The 17,735-nt window shown below is 45.1% G+C and overlaps 1 protein-coding gene across 8 annotated transcripts in view; it reads right to left on the bottom strand.

Moving 5' to 3' along the window:
• DENND2B (DENN domain containing 2B) overlaps positions 1-17,722 on the bottom strand; it is a 340,796-nt gene extending 323,074 nt beyond the window's left edge. For 3 of the 8 annotated variants that reach the window (XM_025189962.3, XM_025189963.3, XM_075927977.2), the window contains exon 1: positions 17,525-17,722. The gene's annotated coding sequence lies outside the window, so the exon portion shown is untranslated. Of the gene's footprint in view, positions 1-8,280; positions 8,825-17,524 lie in introns of those variants that run through there. The other 5 variants (XM_025189961.3, XM_075927976.2, XM_006133767.5 and 2 more) reach the window with 4 other exon arrangements.
• Between the last annotated feature and the right edge of the window lie 13 nt (positions 17,723-17,735).

Raw genomic sequence — 17,735 nt, 5'->3', positions numbered from 1 at the left:
ATTAACACACAAGGTACTCGGTATGAGAAAACGAAGTAACTTGTAAAGTAAAATGAATTTGGTTTTGCTTGAATTGGACAAAACTTAGGGTGTGTCTAGACTACATGGCTTCATTGACGGAGCCATGTAGATGAGTTTACTAGACATAGCTAAATGAAGTGGCGATGTATGCCTCGTGCAATGAGGCTTACAGGATCTGACGACAAAGGGTGCTGGGGTCGGCTGATCGCCATCTAGACTACCGCGCTGTGCTGACAAACAGCTGATCGGCACAGTGCGGCAGCCATTTCGATGTAAATGAAGCGGCGATTATTTAAATTGCCGCTTCATTTTGCTATGTCTAGAAAACTCATCTACATGGCTCTGTCAATGGAGCCATGTAGACTAGACACACCCTTACTGAAGAAGCTTGGTTTGAAACCTGATTTGGCTCAGTGATCACATGGGATGTTTCAATAGCACAGTCAAACCAAGGAGATGCCCCCACATCCTACCCCCCACTTCAAAAAAATACTGCTGTGGACACCTCACAAAATGCTGAGTATAATAAACCATGATCACAAATGCAGAGACACCACAGTCATTAGCAGAGATCAAACCTATCAACTTTATCACCAAAAGCAAATCCCATAGAATTTAGTAGTAAAGGTAACATTTTCAAAAGCTCTGAAGTGACTAAGTCACTCATTTTCAAAAATGACATAGGCACTTTAGACCTACATCCTACTGATTTTTCAATGAGACTTAGGCTTCTAAGGCCCAGATCTGCCAAACATATTTAGGCACCTATCTTCAAGTGAAACCAATGGGAGTTAGACACCTAAATACCTGAGCATCTGGGCTCTAAGTACCTACATCTCTTCTGAAAATGGGATTTAAGCACCTATCTGAATTGAGAATTTTTGAAAATTTTATCTTTGCTCCTTTAGTTAGCTGTGCATAAGCAAGAGGATGTTATAGTCACTGGGATCATCCACAAGAGTGAGACTGACCACACACATTAAACCAGAATAGGATAGCCACACTTCCTCTAAAGCAGTGCTCATCCCCAACTGAAGATGAGTGCTCAGTACCTCAAGAAAATGTTCAGCATCTTGAAATCCTTCCTGACGTATATTCATTTGAGGGCTTCAGAGGAGTCATGCTCTTTCCTCCAAGGGTGAATTAAGCCCACCAAGCTTCTTACAGAAGCCACACAGAAAATTTCCAGTGCAGCCAGAAACAGAACTCAGGTTCCCTGACTCTCACCAAAGTACATTAACTAAAAGCCCATCCTTTCTCCCCAAATCAAGAGAAAGAATTGCAATGCAAGCTCTTTCATAGACTCATAGACTTTAAGGTCAGAAGGGACCATTATGATCATCTAGTCTGACCCCCTGCACAGTGCAGGCCACAGAATCTCACCCACCCCTCCCAGAATAATCCTCTCACCTATATCTCAGATATTGAAGCCTTCAAATACTTTGAAGACCCCAAGATGCAGAGAATCCTTCAGCTGTGATCTGTACCCCATGCTACAGAGGAAGGCGAAAAACCTCCAGGGCCTCTGCCAATCTACCCTGGAGGAAAATTCCTTCCCGACCCCAAATATGGCGATCAGCTAAACCCTGAGCATGTGGGCAAGACTCACCAGCCAGACACCCAGAAAGTTCTCTAGTAACGCCTATCATCCCTCCATTGACCTATTTCCCACTGATAATGAATGGTCAATTAATTACCAAGATCATGTTATCTCATCAAACCATCCCCTTCATAAACCCATCTAGTTTAATCTTGAAACCAGATAGATCTTTTGCCCCCACTACTTCCCTTGGAAGGCTGTTCCAGAACCTCAGTCCTCTAATGGTTAGAAACCTTCGTCTAATCTCAAGTCTAAACTTCCTACTAGCCAGCTTATATCCATTTGTTCTTGTGTCCACATTGGTATTAAGCTTAAATAATTCCTCTCCCTCCCTGGTATTTATCCCTCTAATATATTTTAAAAGTGCAATCATGTCCCCCCTCAGCCTTCTTTTGGTTAAAGTAAAAAGCCAAGCTCCTTGAGTCTCCTTTCATAAGACAGGTTTTCCATTCCTCGGATCATCCTAATGGCCCTTCTTTGTACCTGTTCCAGTTTGAATTCATTTCACACAACTGCAGTAAATTCAGCTGTGCTTTACAGTTCAAAACCAACCCTTTGATGCACTGAAGCTGACCTTTTTACAAGGGGTTAGCATCATTTCTTCGAATACCCCATCCCTAAAAATAGCTTAACTTCCTAAACATACTATAGCAGTTCCACACACTCCCAGAGCCTATTCAACTCTTTTTTGTTTTTTAACTGGCAACATGTATTTAACCAGCTATTAAAAAAGGAGGCCCAGATGCCCCAAAGATTCTTTCCAGTGGGTCTTAGATGTTTGTGGAACACAATGAAAACAATAAAATCATGCTATTCCATCAAGATCCTGGCAAGACTTCTCAACACAGGGTAAATTGGCATGGCACTTTAAAGTCCACATATTACACAATGGTTTACAGGGTCACCTATAAGGAGGTCACAAGCTCCTTAAAAAGATAATGTACATTTTAAAAGTCACTCATTTAAAGGAAAATTGCAGGGATTTGTTCTAATTTTCTTGGAACAGACTGAGGCTGGACTGTGAGTCTGCATGCACACACAAAGGGAGAGAAGGATAAAGGGAATCTCCCCTCTTGTGTCCCATACTGGCTATGATTACAATGACCACATCAAGTCAAACCCCAGGGCTGCTTGTGACTAATGGCACTACCCACCCTAAAAGAAGTGGAGAGAATATAAGGCCCTGGCCCTTCCTCACCTCTGCACAGCAGCTAGCCTATAGAAGAGGGGAACATGTTGTACAACTTTTAAGATGTGCAGCAGCATCCATACTCCCTTAAGTGCATGGGAGACTTAATGGCTCCTGGATCACACAGTGCAGAGAGACCACTTTCAGATGTCCCCAACCCTAAAGGCACAAATGATCCCATACATGAGTATATAATAGAGAGCTAAAGGGAGCTAACACAGTGACATTTCCAGATCACAGAACTGGGCCTTACATCAACATATCAAAACAAGATGGCAGCTTCCAGCTACTTTAGTAATTTCTATTAATATGATGTTTATCCATTAAAAAAAATCTTTGTCAACATATGCTTCATTAACCAGACAAATGGATAATCATATTTTAATTAATTGCAATTTTCCTTTCAGTAACAGCAATCATATCCTGAAGTTGCAAAACTAAAGGAATTTTAATGATTAAAGCCATTCTCCATATTCAATCCTCCCCCCACCCCAATCTGCTTTGTATTCTGATAATATGTAAAACAAATAATGACACCTCAATTACATACTTCACCAACTCAATGTTATTCTCAAATCTGAAATCCCACCATTCCTGATCTGGGTTAATTTAGCCCTTCTTCAGTAAGAAATTTCCCCACACAACTACTATATGTTAATCTTAAAATAATCAGAACATGCTCTCAGGTTTCCAGCTTAACTCAATCACTATTTAATACAGTCTATTTCATTTGAGGAAAAGCCCTAGAACTAGTTTACATTAATAACACAAATTCTCCCTTTAATTTCCATCAATTTTGATCACTCGAGGTGGATATTATTAGATGGCTCAATCATTAGCTGTATACATTCAAATACAGTAAACTTCCGATAATCTGGCACCTTTAGGACCCAGGAGGTGCCGAATTATCAGATATGCCGGACTATCAGAAGGGGGGGCTATGAGGGGTCTGGGGTGGGGTGGGTGGGATGCCACCCCAGATCCCTCATAGCCCCCCCTTCCGATAGTCCAGCTCTGCCCCAGGCGTCCCCCAAACTGACCAGCAGCTGAATCAGGACGCCTGCGGCAGAGCAGCTGGGGTGCTGCCAGGTTGGTCCGGTAGTGCCACCCTTCGGCGCTGCGAGATCAACCCAGCAGCACCCCAGCTGCTCTTGGGGATGCCTGGGACAGAGCAGCTGGGGTGCTGCCGGGTTGGTCCCACAGCGCCGAGGGGCGGTGCTACGGGACCAACACGGCAGCACCCCAGCTGCTCTGCCCCAGGCGCCCCTATTCAGCCGCTGCTGAAACTGACCAGCGGCTGATTCCAGGAAGCCTGGGGCAGAGCAGATCAGTTTCAGCAGCGGCTGACTCCAGGAGCAGCACCCCAGCTGCTCTGCCCCCGGCTTCCCCGATTCAGCTGCTGGTCAGTTTCAGCAGCGGCTGAATCGGGGAAGCCGGGCGCAGAGCAGCTCCAATTGCCCGGCTGCCCCGAGCACTTCCGGGTTCCTGATGGTGCCGGACCATTGGATGCCGGACTAATGGAGTTTTACTGTAATGAGACTGCTCTGAACTAGACATAAGGTAGCCACGTTAGTCTGCAACTAAAATTTTTTTAAATGGTCCTGTAGCACCTTAGAGACTAACATAGATAGATAGATAGATAGATAGATAGATAGATAGATAGATAGATAGATAGATAGATAGATAGATAGATAGATAGAATCATGAGCTTTCATGGGCACAACCTACTTCTTCAGATGACAAATATGGAGTAAGAGGCACAAAGCTTCAAATAAAAAGCAGAAAAAAGGGGGCGGGGGAAACAAAAACCTGTCAATTAATGAGTGCCCGGGAAAGTTAAATTGTTCTCCAACAGGTTTCTGTGTGCTTCATGGGGTAGCTGAGTAGTGGGCTGTGCCCACGAAAGCTCATGATACCATCTACATGTTTTGTTAGTCTACATAGTGCTACCAGACCATTTGTTGTAGGTTTCTGCGTGTTACTATTTTGAGTATCTCAGATATTCAAAATGGTAACACACAGAAACCTGTTGGACAACATTTTAATTTGCCTGGGCACTCATTAATTCAGTGGTTCCAAACTTTTTTTACACTGCAGGCCATTCACACACTTCTGGCAGACTGGTAACATTTTATTTGCATATTCATTATGCAAATAATGAATGTTTGAATACTCAAATAAAATGTTACCTGTCCACCTAGTGCCAACCCAGCCCCTTGCTCCCCAATGCCTAATGCCCTTTAACCTCCACCCCTACACTCTGTGCCCTTTAACCTCTGCCTCTTACAGCCCATGCCAACACCCTCTTGCCCATGACCCCACCGCACCCTCACCCAACACCCCTTTGCCTCCACCCAAGCCCTGCACTCCTCAGAGCGAGGCTTCCCCCCTAGGGAGTGTGGCCATTATTGCCGCACAGGCAGGCGGAGCAGCCATTGGTGGTGTGTGCCCTCCCTCCTCCTTCATGCCCCTTTCCTCCCCAAGCGCATCTTGCACTCCCATGGAGGGAGGGAAGCGTGGAGCCTTGGCCAGGCCACCATTACCAAGAGGACGGAGGGATGGAAGGGTATCCTGCTTCTCCTCCTGCTGCCGCCTCAGTCCCAGCATCACTGCCAGCAAAATCGGCTACATGGGAGGGGGGGAGATGAGTGTGGAGCTACAGCTGGGGTGCCATTACCAAGGGTGAAGGAGGGAAGGAGGCACTTCCTGCTCCACCTCAGCACCACTACTGGCAAAATTGGCCACGCAGGCAGGGAGGGAGGGAGCGCGGAGCCCCAGCCAAGCTGTCATCTTATCTGGGTGACTCCTGCTGCCCCTCCTCCTGTTGCTGTCTCAGTCCCAACACAAAAGTCAGACACCTCAGCTTCCAGAGCTGAGCCACTGCAAACAGCCGGCTTCAGCTCCGGCAGCTGCCATGGCCCAGCAACCAGCGTTTTGCAGAGCAGCACCGGACCATGGACCAGTGGTTGGGAACCGCTGCATTAATGGATTTGAAGGTGGCTATTCTCTTACAAAGTAATTTCAGGAATCAACTTACGAGGCCAGGGCTACTCAACATTGGAAGCCCCAGGAGCCACAGTGATACTCACAGCACATGCTGAAGGCAGCAACTTAAATGTGGTTGCATATACAGGCAAATATATGCAAATAGCTTCTTTCACACTGATGGGCACAAATACAAAGATTAAGGCAATACCACACAACACACAGACCCCACTGAAGTTAGTTCTGCTGATATTAATAAAATGCATTTTCTACCTGATTTCCACCCATATGACAGCCCTTTTAATGAGCAATGACAGTGCAGTAATTTTACTACTAAAATGCCTATCAACAGAAGACCATTATATTGACTACTTTTTTGTGCTGGCTTCACAACAGTCCAGGAATTTAACTACTAAAACACATATCAACCCAAACTGCACCACGTGCCACAAACAAATGGGCTGCAGGCCACATGTTGAGTGCTCTGTACTAAAGAGAGAATCTGCAGAACAGGCCTTCACATACAAATCTAACACTAATTCTCTCTCATGGCTAGAACAAATACATGAATAGATGGGCCATTATATACAATGCTCAAATAACATCCAAGCTAAATATCAGGCACTTGCAGCCCACTCTATTAGTTTCATTTAGCACAGACACTTTGAAAGGTTTTTTTTTACCTCCCCTATCCCCTCTTTCTCTGCTTTTATTTGAAGCTCTGTGCCTCTTGTTTCATATTTGTCATCTGAAGAAGTGGACTGTGCTCACAAAAGCTCATGATACTGTCTATATATTTTTTGGTTAATCTCTAAGGGTATGTCTACATTGCATTCCTCTTTCGAGAGAGGAATGCAAATGCAGATGAACAAAATTGAATTTCCCGTGCTTTGTTTGCATAATCGCATCCGGGTGCTATTCTGAAATACCCTATTTTGAAAAAAGAAATGCAGTCTAGATGTGGTTATTTCAAAAGAAAACCCTTCTTTATAAATAACCCTTAAACTTCATTTTATAAGGTGGGGGAGAGGAATAACTCTTGCGCAAAAAGCCCTCTGTTCGGCCACTTTTCTGTAAATGTACTTGTGCAAGAACGCGCGTGCAGTGTAGATGCTCTGAAAGTTTTTGCGCTAGCGCAAGAAGCCTACAGTATAGACGTAACCAAGGAGAAAGATACCTAAAAAGCCCAAGTGATAATAAAAGATGACTACAGCTAAACATTGTGTTATTTCAACATTATTATTGACATGTTCTGTACAAGGATAATAGGCACCCTGGTACATTTAGACTGGATAACAAGATCAAGAGTGCATTTCAGTAGTAGGCCTCAACTCACAATGAGAAAGCCCTATATTTTGCAGCTATTCTTTCAATAGTGGTAACCTCCTGCTCCTTAGTGAGGTAAACATTTGGTTACAAGCCAGGAGAAGTACATCTGATTTTCCCACCAAACAAACTATTGAAGCAGTTCCCTAAGCTCCTCAGCTCAGCCTATCTTGGGATCAGAAACTTTTCCATTCAAGTCCAGGTGGCTCATCTACTCTTTCTAATATGTGTGCAACCATTGAAGTCAGCTGGCTAGGATGTATGAATGAGCACAGAGGAGACAAGAGGAATGACCACGGTTGTCCTTACTTCTATGGATCAAGGCAGAGAAGCAACAATGTAAAATAGATTCTAAAACCATGGGCCACATCTTCAGCCAGCACACATTAGAGCCACTCCAACCAAGTGCCCAGGGCAATTTACATCAGCTGGAGACCTGATGTCTCCCAAGCAGCGAAAGCTCTGGCTTTTATTAAGTGCCCACACTGCACAAGGCTCCATCCTTATGCAAAGGTGGTTATAACTTATAGCGGATACCTCTGTTTTCCCCCAAAAGGCAAAATTAAAATGTCTTTGACTTTATTTACAAAAGAAAGAGGCCTGGCCACTGGTTGGGTGACACAATCAGTCGGTCTTTGAGGAGAAACACGACACCCGAAAAAATCGTTCCGGTAAGGGAGCGCAGCGTGGAACATGTACAACCAAAGTGTCGCACGCGCGCCCCCTGCCCACTGCACCGCGCACTGCAAGCGAACCCCGCGGGAAAGTTTCTTTCCAAAGTCCCTCCCGAACTCCATCCGAACCAGCGAGAGGGGTGCTGCTTCCCACGCACAGAGCTCCCAGCCGCCGGCGGGGCACCAAGACGCTGCTGGGTACTGGTGAGGATGGTTCATCAGTCATCCCCTTCCACACTTTCCCGACCCTCCGCAGCCCCGCTGCCCACCCAGACGCTGCTGGCTATTGTTCCGCACAGCCACAAAGCTCCCTGAACGCACACACTTCCTGCCCCCCAGCCAGAGGAGAGTGGAGGAAGACTCGTAAGGCTCAGAGACAATGAATCTTAGCAGCGAGTCGCCCAGCCCCAGAGCTCTGCCCCCGTCTCGACGCAGAAAGGAGTCGGTCTCCCACACGCCGCAGCGCGGGTCAGAGCTCCTCTTACCTAGGCTGCTGCCCCAGTCGAAAGAGCTCAGATGCAGATTCCAGCTGTTGCAGCGCGCTGGACGCCTCCAGGTCTGATCTGCGAGCCCGGCCAGAGGCAGCTTTTTGGAAAAGCTGGGAAGAGGGGGGAGGGCGGGAGAGAGAGAGAGAGCGCGCGAGGGAGAGAGCGAGAGAAAGAAATATGCAAAGGCAGGAAGTGGAGACGGCAGCGGCCAGTGCGGGAGATTAATGGGAACCAGTAACCCAACAGCCAACAAAGGAACCTGCTTCCTAATCACAGCTTCCCTGGCTTCTACTGCAGCCAACGCCACAAGAGCTGCACAAAGGAGAAGTCGTTGCCCTCCTCAGCATGTCACACACACACTCCAAGCTGATTTTCAGTCCCAGGGTGGGAGACGTGGGAGACGCTTTACATTGTCTGCAGAGAGCATGTGGATCGCGGCCAGGCGGAGAGGACCGATCCCTCCAAGAAGTAGCAAAGGGCAATACAGAGTGGCCCTTGGGGGAGAGGGGGGTTATATTGAAATGAGGCAGACATGTAAACTATTGCCCCGATTTGTTTTTAAGTGGAATCATGTATTTTGTTTGTATCCTTTATATCTTAAAAAACCCTCTTTCCTTAGAGAAGCCACCTTCTGTGCTGTCAGGAGTAAGACAAACTGCAACCTGATGTCATTTTCTGTCTTTCATACATAGACACTGATTCTCTTAGACCATATGGTTTTAATTATGGGAGAAGTGGATCTGATAGTATGCATGGAAACTGAGAGAGCTTGGGGTGAGAGAAACCACTGTAACAAAAACCTAAAAAGTTCTCTAAACTCATAATGAAAGAGTTGTAAGGTCCCGGTTTAAATCTCCAAAGGATGGGGAGGAGAAAGGAGAGGAAAAGGCATGCATATGAACTTCATTAATGGTATCTGTTGTGCAATTCTAGTCTGCTAGGGCTAGCCTTACTTATAACCATACTGTAATGAACACCTCCCTACTGGATGGGAACAGAACTGTTCAATAAGTCCCATAAGTCTCATAAGTCCCATAACCACTAACAAACAAAACAAATGTGAAGCCATGATCCGGCCCTGATCCCACACTGATTCAGCTGTGGGATTAGGAACACACCAAAACTTAAAGGAACATAAAGATACTGGAATGGTGTACCTGGCAAAGAACACATGGTGCCACTTTTCTAGATGTCTACTGACTGCCAACTGAGCACACCAGCACCACGTCCTTAGTACTGTTTTCAGTGCAGCTATGCCAGTTTACCACTGAGAACCTGATTCACATTTAATGTAAAATAAGTGTGGATCACTCTCACCCCATAGAAGACACACATTGCCAGCAATTCTCTGCAATAGTCAACTGATTCATTTGTATCAGAGGGGTAGCCGTGTTAGTCTGAATCTGCAAGAACAATGAGAAGTCCTGTGGCACCTTATAGACTAACAGATTTATTGGAGCATAAGCTTTCATGGGCAAGGACCATCTGACAAAGTGGGTCTTTGCCTACGAAAGCTTATGCTCCAATATATCTGATTTATTTGTGAAATTAATAGGGGGTGATAAAAATACAAAGGTCTTGCAGACAGAAATATACTAAGGATGTTAAGGACTAGTCTATTAGTCGACTATCCGATAGAGGCAGCAAAGTGGGGGAAAAGAAGGGGTACTTCAAAGCAGCAGCACTGCACAGCTGAGCTAGGGATCAGCTGTGCACTTCCCCTTTGAAAGCTGCTTCAGCATTTCAAAGGGGCAGCCGCACAGCTGATCCTGGGCTCAGATGTGTGATGCTGCCCCTTTGAAATGCTGAGACAGCACCACATAGCTGAGCCCGGGATCAGCTGTGCAGTGGCTCCCCCTTTGAAACATCGCTTCGGCATTTCAAAGAGGCAGCGCCATGGAGCCTGGGGTCAGCTGGGGACTCCCCAGATGATCCCAGGCTCTGTGCGGCATTTCAGCTGAATCCAGGATCAGCTGGGAACTCCCGGGTTCTGGGGAATTGCCACAGGGAACCCTGAGTCAGCTGGGGAGTCCCCAGCTGATCCCGGGTTCCACTGAAATGCTGCACAGAGCCTGGGATCAGGTGCAGAGTCTTAGTCTCTCGCTGACCCCAGGCTCCATGGCTTTGAAATACACAAGAGCCCCCACTGGAGACTCTTGTACATTTCAAAGCAGGCACACTGCATGCAGCCTAGAGTCAGCGGGACTTTCTGCTGGCCTGGGGCTGCATGCAGAGTTCCACATTCCTCCTTTTGAAATGTACAAGATCCCCAGTAGGAGCTCTTGTACATTTCAAAGGAGGAATGAGGAAGTGCCTATCGAGTAGTCAAGTGCCTATCGAGTAGTCAAATTATAACATAATTTAAATTTAAATTATATCATAATGTATTATATGAACAACAGAAAAATAGAGAATGGTGAGCGGTGAGAGAATATATCCCATGGCTGGGCAGTGACCAAGCCAGAGAAAACATCAGTAAGGCACAGAATCAGAAAAACACAAGGACCAAGATTTGTAAAGCTATTCAGGCACTTAACTCAAGAGGAAATGGGCACCTAATACCTTTATAATTTTGGCCCTATGGCATTTGCTTAATGTTATGGCTGTGCTTCAGTCTAATTGACTTCAGTGGGACCTAATCACATACTTAAAATCAAGCATGTGCTTTATCTGCTTTCCTAGCTAGGGATGCTTTCCTGAAACAGGACAGAGGGAACAAAGATTTTCTTAACTTCCACAGCACATACATAAATAAGTTACTGGTGATGAATCTTGCTATCTCAAGACAATATAGTTCCACATGACAAGGAAATATGATACAGCTGTCTGGCATGTCTCATACCCAGTTACATTTCTGAGAATGAATATAAAGGAAATAAGTGCAACATTCATCTGGTTTCTAATGCTAAAATTTATTTCAAAGCAAAAGCTATTTCAGCTGTCAGCCTTCTTGTAGCATACTTATTTACTCAGCTGCAAAAGGTGTATTGTGTCACTGTACGTCAAAAATGGAGGGAGTGTAAGTTGCAACATTCAGAGAATAACAGCACTATTGTTTAAGAGGCTGCTGTTAAAATAGTCTGAAAAATCATGGTAGGAACAAAAATGAATAAATTGATCTTTTCTAATCAAGGAAAGGATACAGAAGAAACTTTTGTTAGTTCCATCACACATCTCCACAAATTATGCCCACGAGGTAGTATTTCAAAATGCAGCATACTGAGATGAAAATAGATATAACACAGTGACCAACAGAGTGAGAAGAAGCAGTCCCTACTCTAACACCGACTCATTGTGTCACCTTGGTTACATCACATAACAATATGTGCCTCGTTTTACTCATCAACAAAGGAGATATATGTGCATTGCAAGACTTTAGTATTTGTAAAGCACTTTGAGAAAACTCAGATAAAAGGCAATAAGTACAATGTATTTAAATATTAAATGAATTGTTATTTTATGTGCACTGCAGTTTATCTCTTGCTCAACAGAGGTTGGTCCAATAGAAGATATTATCTTGCCCACCTTTTCTCTTTGTTATTTTTATGTGAAGCCTTATATGTACTTATATCCCTAGAGGTTTTTAAGACTCAGCTTGACAAAGCCCTGGCTGGGATGATTTAGTTTGGGATTATCCTGCTTTGGGCAGGGGGCTGGACTCAATGACCTCCTGAGGTCTCTTCCAGCCCTAGGATTCTATGATACTAAGCTAAAAGCCTTATGTGTACTAAGTTTCTTCTGAACCAGAATCAGCCTATAGTCAGACAGGGTATGTCTAGACTACATGCTTCTGTCGCCAGAGGCATGTAAATTAGACTACCCGACATAGTCAATGAAGCCGGGATTTAAATATCCCCGGCTTCGTTAAAATAAAAATGGCCGCCATGCCATGCCGGCTCAGCTGATCATTGGCACGGCGCATGAGTCAAGACATGGATTGGTTGACAAGGGAAGCCTTTGTCGACCACTCCCTTATGCATCATGAAACGAGGTTTACAGGAGTGGTCGACAAAGGCTTTCCTTGTCGACCAATCTGCATCTTGACTCATGCACTGTGCCTACGAACAGTTGAGCTGGCATGACGTGGTGGCCATTTTTATTTTAACGAAGCCGGGGATATTTAAATCCCGGCTTCATTGACTATGTCGGGTAGTCTAATTTACATGCATCTGGCAACAGAGGCATGTAGTCTAGACATACACACAGTGAGCCAAGACTGGGTGTCCCAAAAGAAGGTATCCATGCAATTGGAATTAAATATTCAACTCTCGGGTGAAAACCCATGCTGCCATATAGGGGTAATTCAAAAAGTCTAAAAGAGCCAAAATGGCTGAAAATTTAAATTTAGGAACAGACTACTAAACCCCATGATGACTGAACCTGGGTCATACAGTAAACAGAAGGCGCTTTCAGCCTTGTTTGCAGCTGGGTTTTTTTAGCTTCACACTGACTAAACCGACATCCTAGGCTTCAGAACCATGCACAGAATAATGCACAATTCCTTTAATCCTGGAATTGTTAGACATATAGGCTGTGTCTACACTGCACCCCTTTTCCGGAAAAGGGATGCAGATGAGACAAGTCGGAATTGCAAATGAAGCGGGGGATTTAAATATCCCCCGCTTCATTTGTATAAACATGGCTGCCGCTTTTTTCCAGCTCGGGGCTTTGTTGGAAAAAAGCGCCAGTCTAGACGGGGATCTTTCGGAAAATAAAGCCTTTTCCAAAAGGTCCCTTATTCCTGATTTTAAGAGGAATAAGGGACCTTTCAGAAAAGGCTTTATTTTCCGAAAGATCCCCATCTAGACTGGCGCTTTTTTCCAACAAAGCCCAGAGCCGGAAAAAAGCGGCAGCCATGTTTATACAAATGAAGCAGGGGAAAATTTAAATCCCCCGCTTCATTTGCAATTCCGACTTGTCTCATCTGCATCCCTTTTCCGGAAAAGGGGTGCAGTGTAGACACAGCCATACATCCAAGGGACACCTTTAGTAGATGAAAGCTAGGGCAGCCACACATCACCCACCTTTTAAGTTTCCTCGAAAGTGGTGAAAAAATGTAATTTCACAAGCACTTACATTGTCCTTTGAAAAAGAAACAAGGTACTGATGTCTGAGACTCTAACTTCAGATTTTCAATGTTCATTTTGGACACCAATAGTCTCATTTGGTGTCTACAATAAGCGTTGACTATCCAAAGAGAGAAGCCCAGCCTCTGGGAACCAAGACTGAGGAAGATCTTTCTTGGCTCTCCTTGCCATCATGTAAAACAAATGAAATAGATACCCTGAAAAAACACCTGAACCAACTTGTTTTTCATCCTGTTTGCCGGGGTAGGCCCCAATTCAGCAGAGTGACTAAGCACATGCTTAAATGTGTGGCAGAAGAAGAAAAGACTGAAGTTTGTGCTTAAAATTCTCTCTTCAAGCAAGCTGGGAAAGGCTTGTTTATCACAGAGTGAGTATCTGGCAAACAGCTGGCTGATGCTCTAATGAAGCAATTAAGAGATGCTAATAAAATGTAAATTAAGAGAGGTCCTTTTCTTCATTGCTGGATACATCATAGCTAGCACAAGCAAAGCCTAAAAGAGAGAGATGGATGATTGAAAGTCAGGGCCTCTGCACGTGGTTGTTGGCTCCAGCCAAGCTGTGTTCAGCACAGCAACTGAAAGTAAAGAAAGTTGGTATGCCGACTTTGCTCCTTCCCAGATGCCCCCCAATAAGTTAGAGAGCTGCAGAATTGCTCTTTGCTGTAACAATCTCCAAGAAACTAATAGCTGAGAATAGCCAGAGTACAGCAACACTGTGGCTATGACCCTGTACAATTGATCTGAGGGAGTGGTGCAGCCCTGATTCCAGATGGCATGGAGATAATCTGAGTCTCACTACAGTGGGTGTTCCCTGATGGACAGATATGCCTATTTTACAATCTTTTTGCTACCATCTGGCAATGTATCTTTGGCCCCTGAGTAGAAGACAATCAGGCCTCAGGTTACGTTACCACCCTTCTAGTTGCTTATAACAGTGTCTTCAGTGCCACAATGTGCCTGTAGTGTGGATAAGGTCCAATTTTTTTAGGTAAGTGACCGGCAGTGATGTCATATAAATGACAGGTTTGAGGGGCTTGTATCTCAGTAACAAACCAAAACTCTTTACCTTTCCTGTGCGTTTGCTAGTTCCAGTTCAGTCCTGAGAATTAATATTATTTTTGGTATGGAATAGTGGTAATATTGTATTCTCAGACTCTGAAATGCCACAGCAAAAGTAACTAGTTAAATGTCCTTGAAAGTGTTACTGCCTTGTTTATTTTAAATGGCAACTTAATGCAAGGGCAACTTACATTATAGTTACATTTTTTTGCTGAACCATGACTTGAAATTGTCAGGCCAACACAATGGCAGTAATGCTCCAAAACCGGACAAGGATCCTCTGTTTTTTAAGTAGATGTGAAACTTTGTAGCCCTGGTATTACGTAGCAACCCCTACCTGCATGAAGTGTGGTTATTTTTCATTTCATTTTAAACATACCACCAAAGAGCAAAAGATGCATGGAAAGTGATTTTGCAAGAAGTGTAGCTGTAGCTATGATGTGTCACACTGATTTATAAATAATGTCAGTATTCTTTCTAGCATATAATGTCACTGAAGTCTGAAATGTAATATAATTGTACTGTAATACCCCTTATGTAAAGGATTCCTTTTAAATCACCGTATAATATTGCTTAAATGAGATTAAAGTCTTTTTACATATAAAGGACTCAAGGGGTATGTCTACACGGTAGTGTTATGAACAGACATTATTCCAAAATAACATACTAGGTGTCTACACAGCAAGTCCATTATTTCAAAATAAATTCAAAATAACGGGCTTCTTACTCTGACTTCTGTAAACCTCATTATATGAGGAGTAAGGGAAGTTGGAGAAAGAGTTCTGTTTTGAAATAAATGCTGTGTAGATGTGTGCAAATTTGAAATAAGCTATAAGTTGTGTTACTTATTTCTAGTTTAGCCCTGCTATGTCGACGTACCCAAGGAGTTAGGTTTGTTTACCTTACACAAACAGGGGCTGAAGGGAGTTATGACTGCGCTCTATAAAAAAGATATGAGTGATAAATGCCAGGGAGGAGGAGTTATTTAGGGTTAAGTGCTAATGCTGAGACAAAAATAAATGGATTTTAATTTGCCATCTACAAGCTTAGGCTTGAAATCAGACCAATCAACAGATAAGTGATGTTCTGGAATAGTACAGGCAGTCCCCGAGTTACGCGGATCCGACTTATGTCGGATCCGCAGTTACAAACGGGGCCCTCTCCCTGGTCTCCAGCAGACCAGGGAGAGAAAGCAAAGCGGCGGAGCACGTGGGCAGCGGACAGCCCAGACGCGTCTGGGCTGTCCGCTGCCTGAGTGTTCCGTCGCTTTGCTCTGCTTTGCTCCCCGTCCCCCTGGTCTGCAGACCAGAAGGACGGGGAGCAAAGCGACGGAACACGCGGGCAGCAGACAGCCCAGACGCGCGTCTGGGCTGTCTGCTGCCCGCGTGTTCCACCGCTTTGCTCCCCGTCCCCCTGGTCTGCAGACCAGGGGGACGGGGAGCAAAGCAGAGCAAAGCCGCGGAGCCCAAGGGCAGCAGGACAGCCACGGCGCGTCTGGGCTGTCCCGCTGCCCCCATGCTCTGCGGCTTTGCTCCAGACGCCTGTGGTACAGAAGCTGGGGCGCTGCCGGTTGGTCCCGTAGCGCCGCTCTGGGCGCTACTGGGCCAACCCGGCAGCACCCCAGCTGCTCTGCCCCAGTCCTGATTCAGCCACTGCTGGTCAGTTTCAGCAGCGGCTGAATCAGAACGCCTGGGGCAGAGCAGCTGGGGTGCTGCTGGGTTGGTCCAATAGCGCCGAGGAGCGGCGGCGCTACTGGAGCAACCCAGCAGCACCCCAGCTGCTCTGCCCCAGGCGTCCCCAAGTCAGCCGCTGCTGAAACTGACCAGTGGCTGACTACAGGAAGCCCCTGCCCCGGGCTTCCTGGAATCAGCCTCTGATCAGTTTCAGCAGCAGCTGACTTGGGGATGCCTGGGGTTCTTAAGTTGAATCTGTATGTAAGTCAGAACTGGCATCCAGATTCAGCCGCTGTTGAAACTGATCAGTTTCAGCAGCAGCTGAATCTGGACGCCAGTTCTGACTTACATACAGATTCAACTTAAGAACAAACCTACAGTCCCTATCTTGTACGTAACCTGAGGACTGCCTGTACTTCAAGAAGAGGCAAAAACAACCTAACTTATTTCAACACTGAGTTTGATGAAATTATAGAAAGGATGGTATCATAAAATTGCCTACAATGTTATGTGGCTCATATGTGATTGCTAGCAGCAATCCCCAAAGGGCCAGAGATGAGAAAGGCTACAACTTAAATTTCTGAATACCTTACTTTTTATTGCATTTGTAGCCTGCTTTATGACTTGGATGCATAATTTGCACAAGCATAACTTATTTATCATACAAAACGATAAATCTGCAAGCTAGAATCTGTAAATCTATATTCATACTATATGTAAGCAAATAAAAAGTAATTTTATCTAAGTTTATAGACATTTTTAAGTTGTAACAATAACTGCAATGTACTAAGATCAAGAATTTGAACTGTGCACCAACTAGGGATGTCACTGGTTAATCGTACCTGGCAGCTGCTCCAGCTAAGCCAGGTCCACTGGGAACACTCCAACCATGCCTTGTCCATGGTTAGTGGACAGCTGGGATGGAGCAGTTCCCCACCCACCCACAGTGTGGTGCAGTGGGCCCAGCTCAGACAGAGCAGCCCCCATCCATAGTGTGGGCAGCTGGGCCTGGCCCTACCTGAGCAGCCACAGCAGTGTGGGTTTGTTGTTAGTTTTTTTTCTTCTCACTTGTATGCAGCCCAAGTGATGTAGGAGATGGAAAGAGCCTTGCTTAGCTCTGGGAGCCCAGATGCATTTACATGTTTGATGATTAAATATTAATTTTATTTGTAAACAGAACACCTGTAGTCTGCATTCACCTCACAGCAACAGCTCTCACCCTTTCCAGACTACTGTACTGCTTGCAGGAATCTGATTTGTCTTGTGTATCTGAAGTTTCATCTCCCTTAACAGCACTTGCTTACAAAAATCAGACCTAGAACTACAAAAGCCTCTCCCTGCAGCTACTGAATACTAGCTTACTTTCTCATTTTTACCAAATAATCATAAAACCAATCATCCGGAATGTAAATGTTGTACTTACATGTCAGCATATAGCAGAGTATACCCAAACCACTGTCTCTATGGCGTTTTAACATGTACTGATTTCACTAGTGCTGTTCACGTAGCTGGTTAGAAATCTAGGTATAGCATGAAAACCTCTGCCTGCCCCCGTGGTACATGAGACCCACTAGCCGCCAGCCCACAGAAGGAAACCGACACAGGACAGACGCTGTTTGCAGGAGCTCCACTTA

Source organism: Pelodiscus sinensis, chromosome 5 (assembly GCF_052426305.1).
Source record: "Pelodiscus sinensis isolate ZL-2025 chromosome 5, ASM5242630v1, whole genome shotgun sequence".
In the NCBI taxonomy this organism is placed as follows: domain Eukaryota; kingdom Metazoa; phylum Chordata; order Testudines; family Trionychidae; genus Pelodiscus; species Pelodiscus sinensis.
This window is presented reverse-complemented; position numbering and strand designations above follow the sequence as displayed.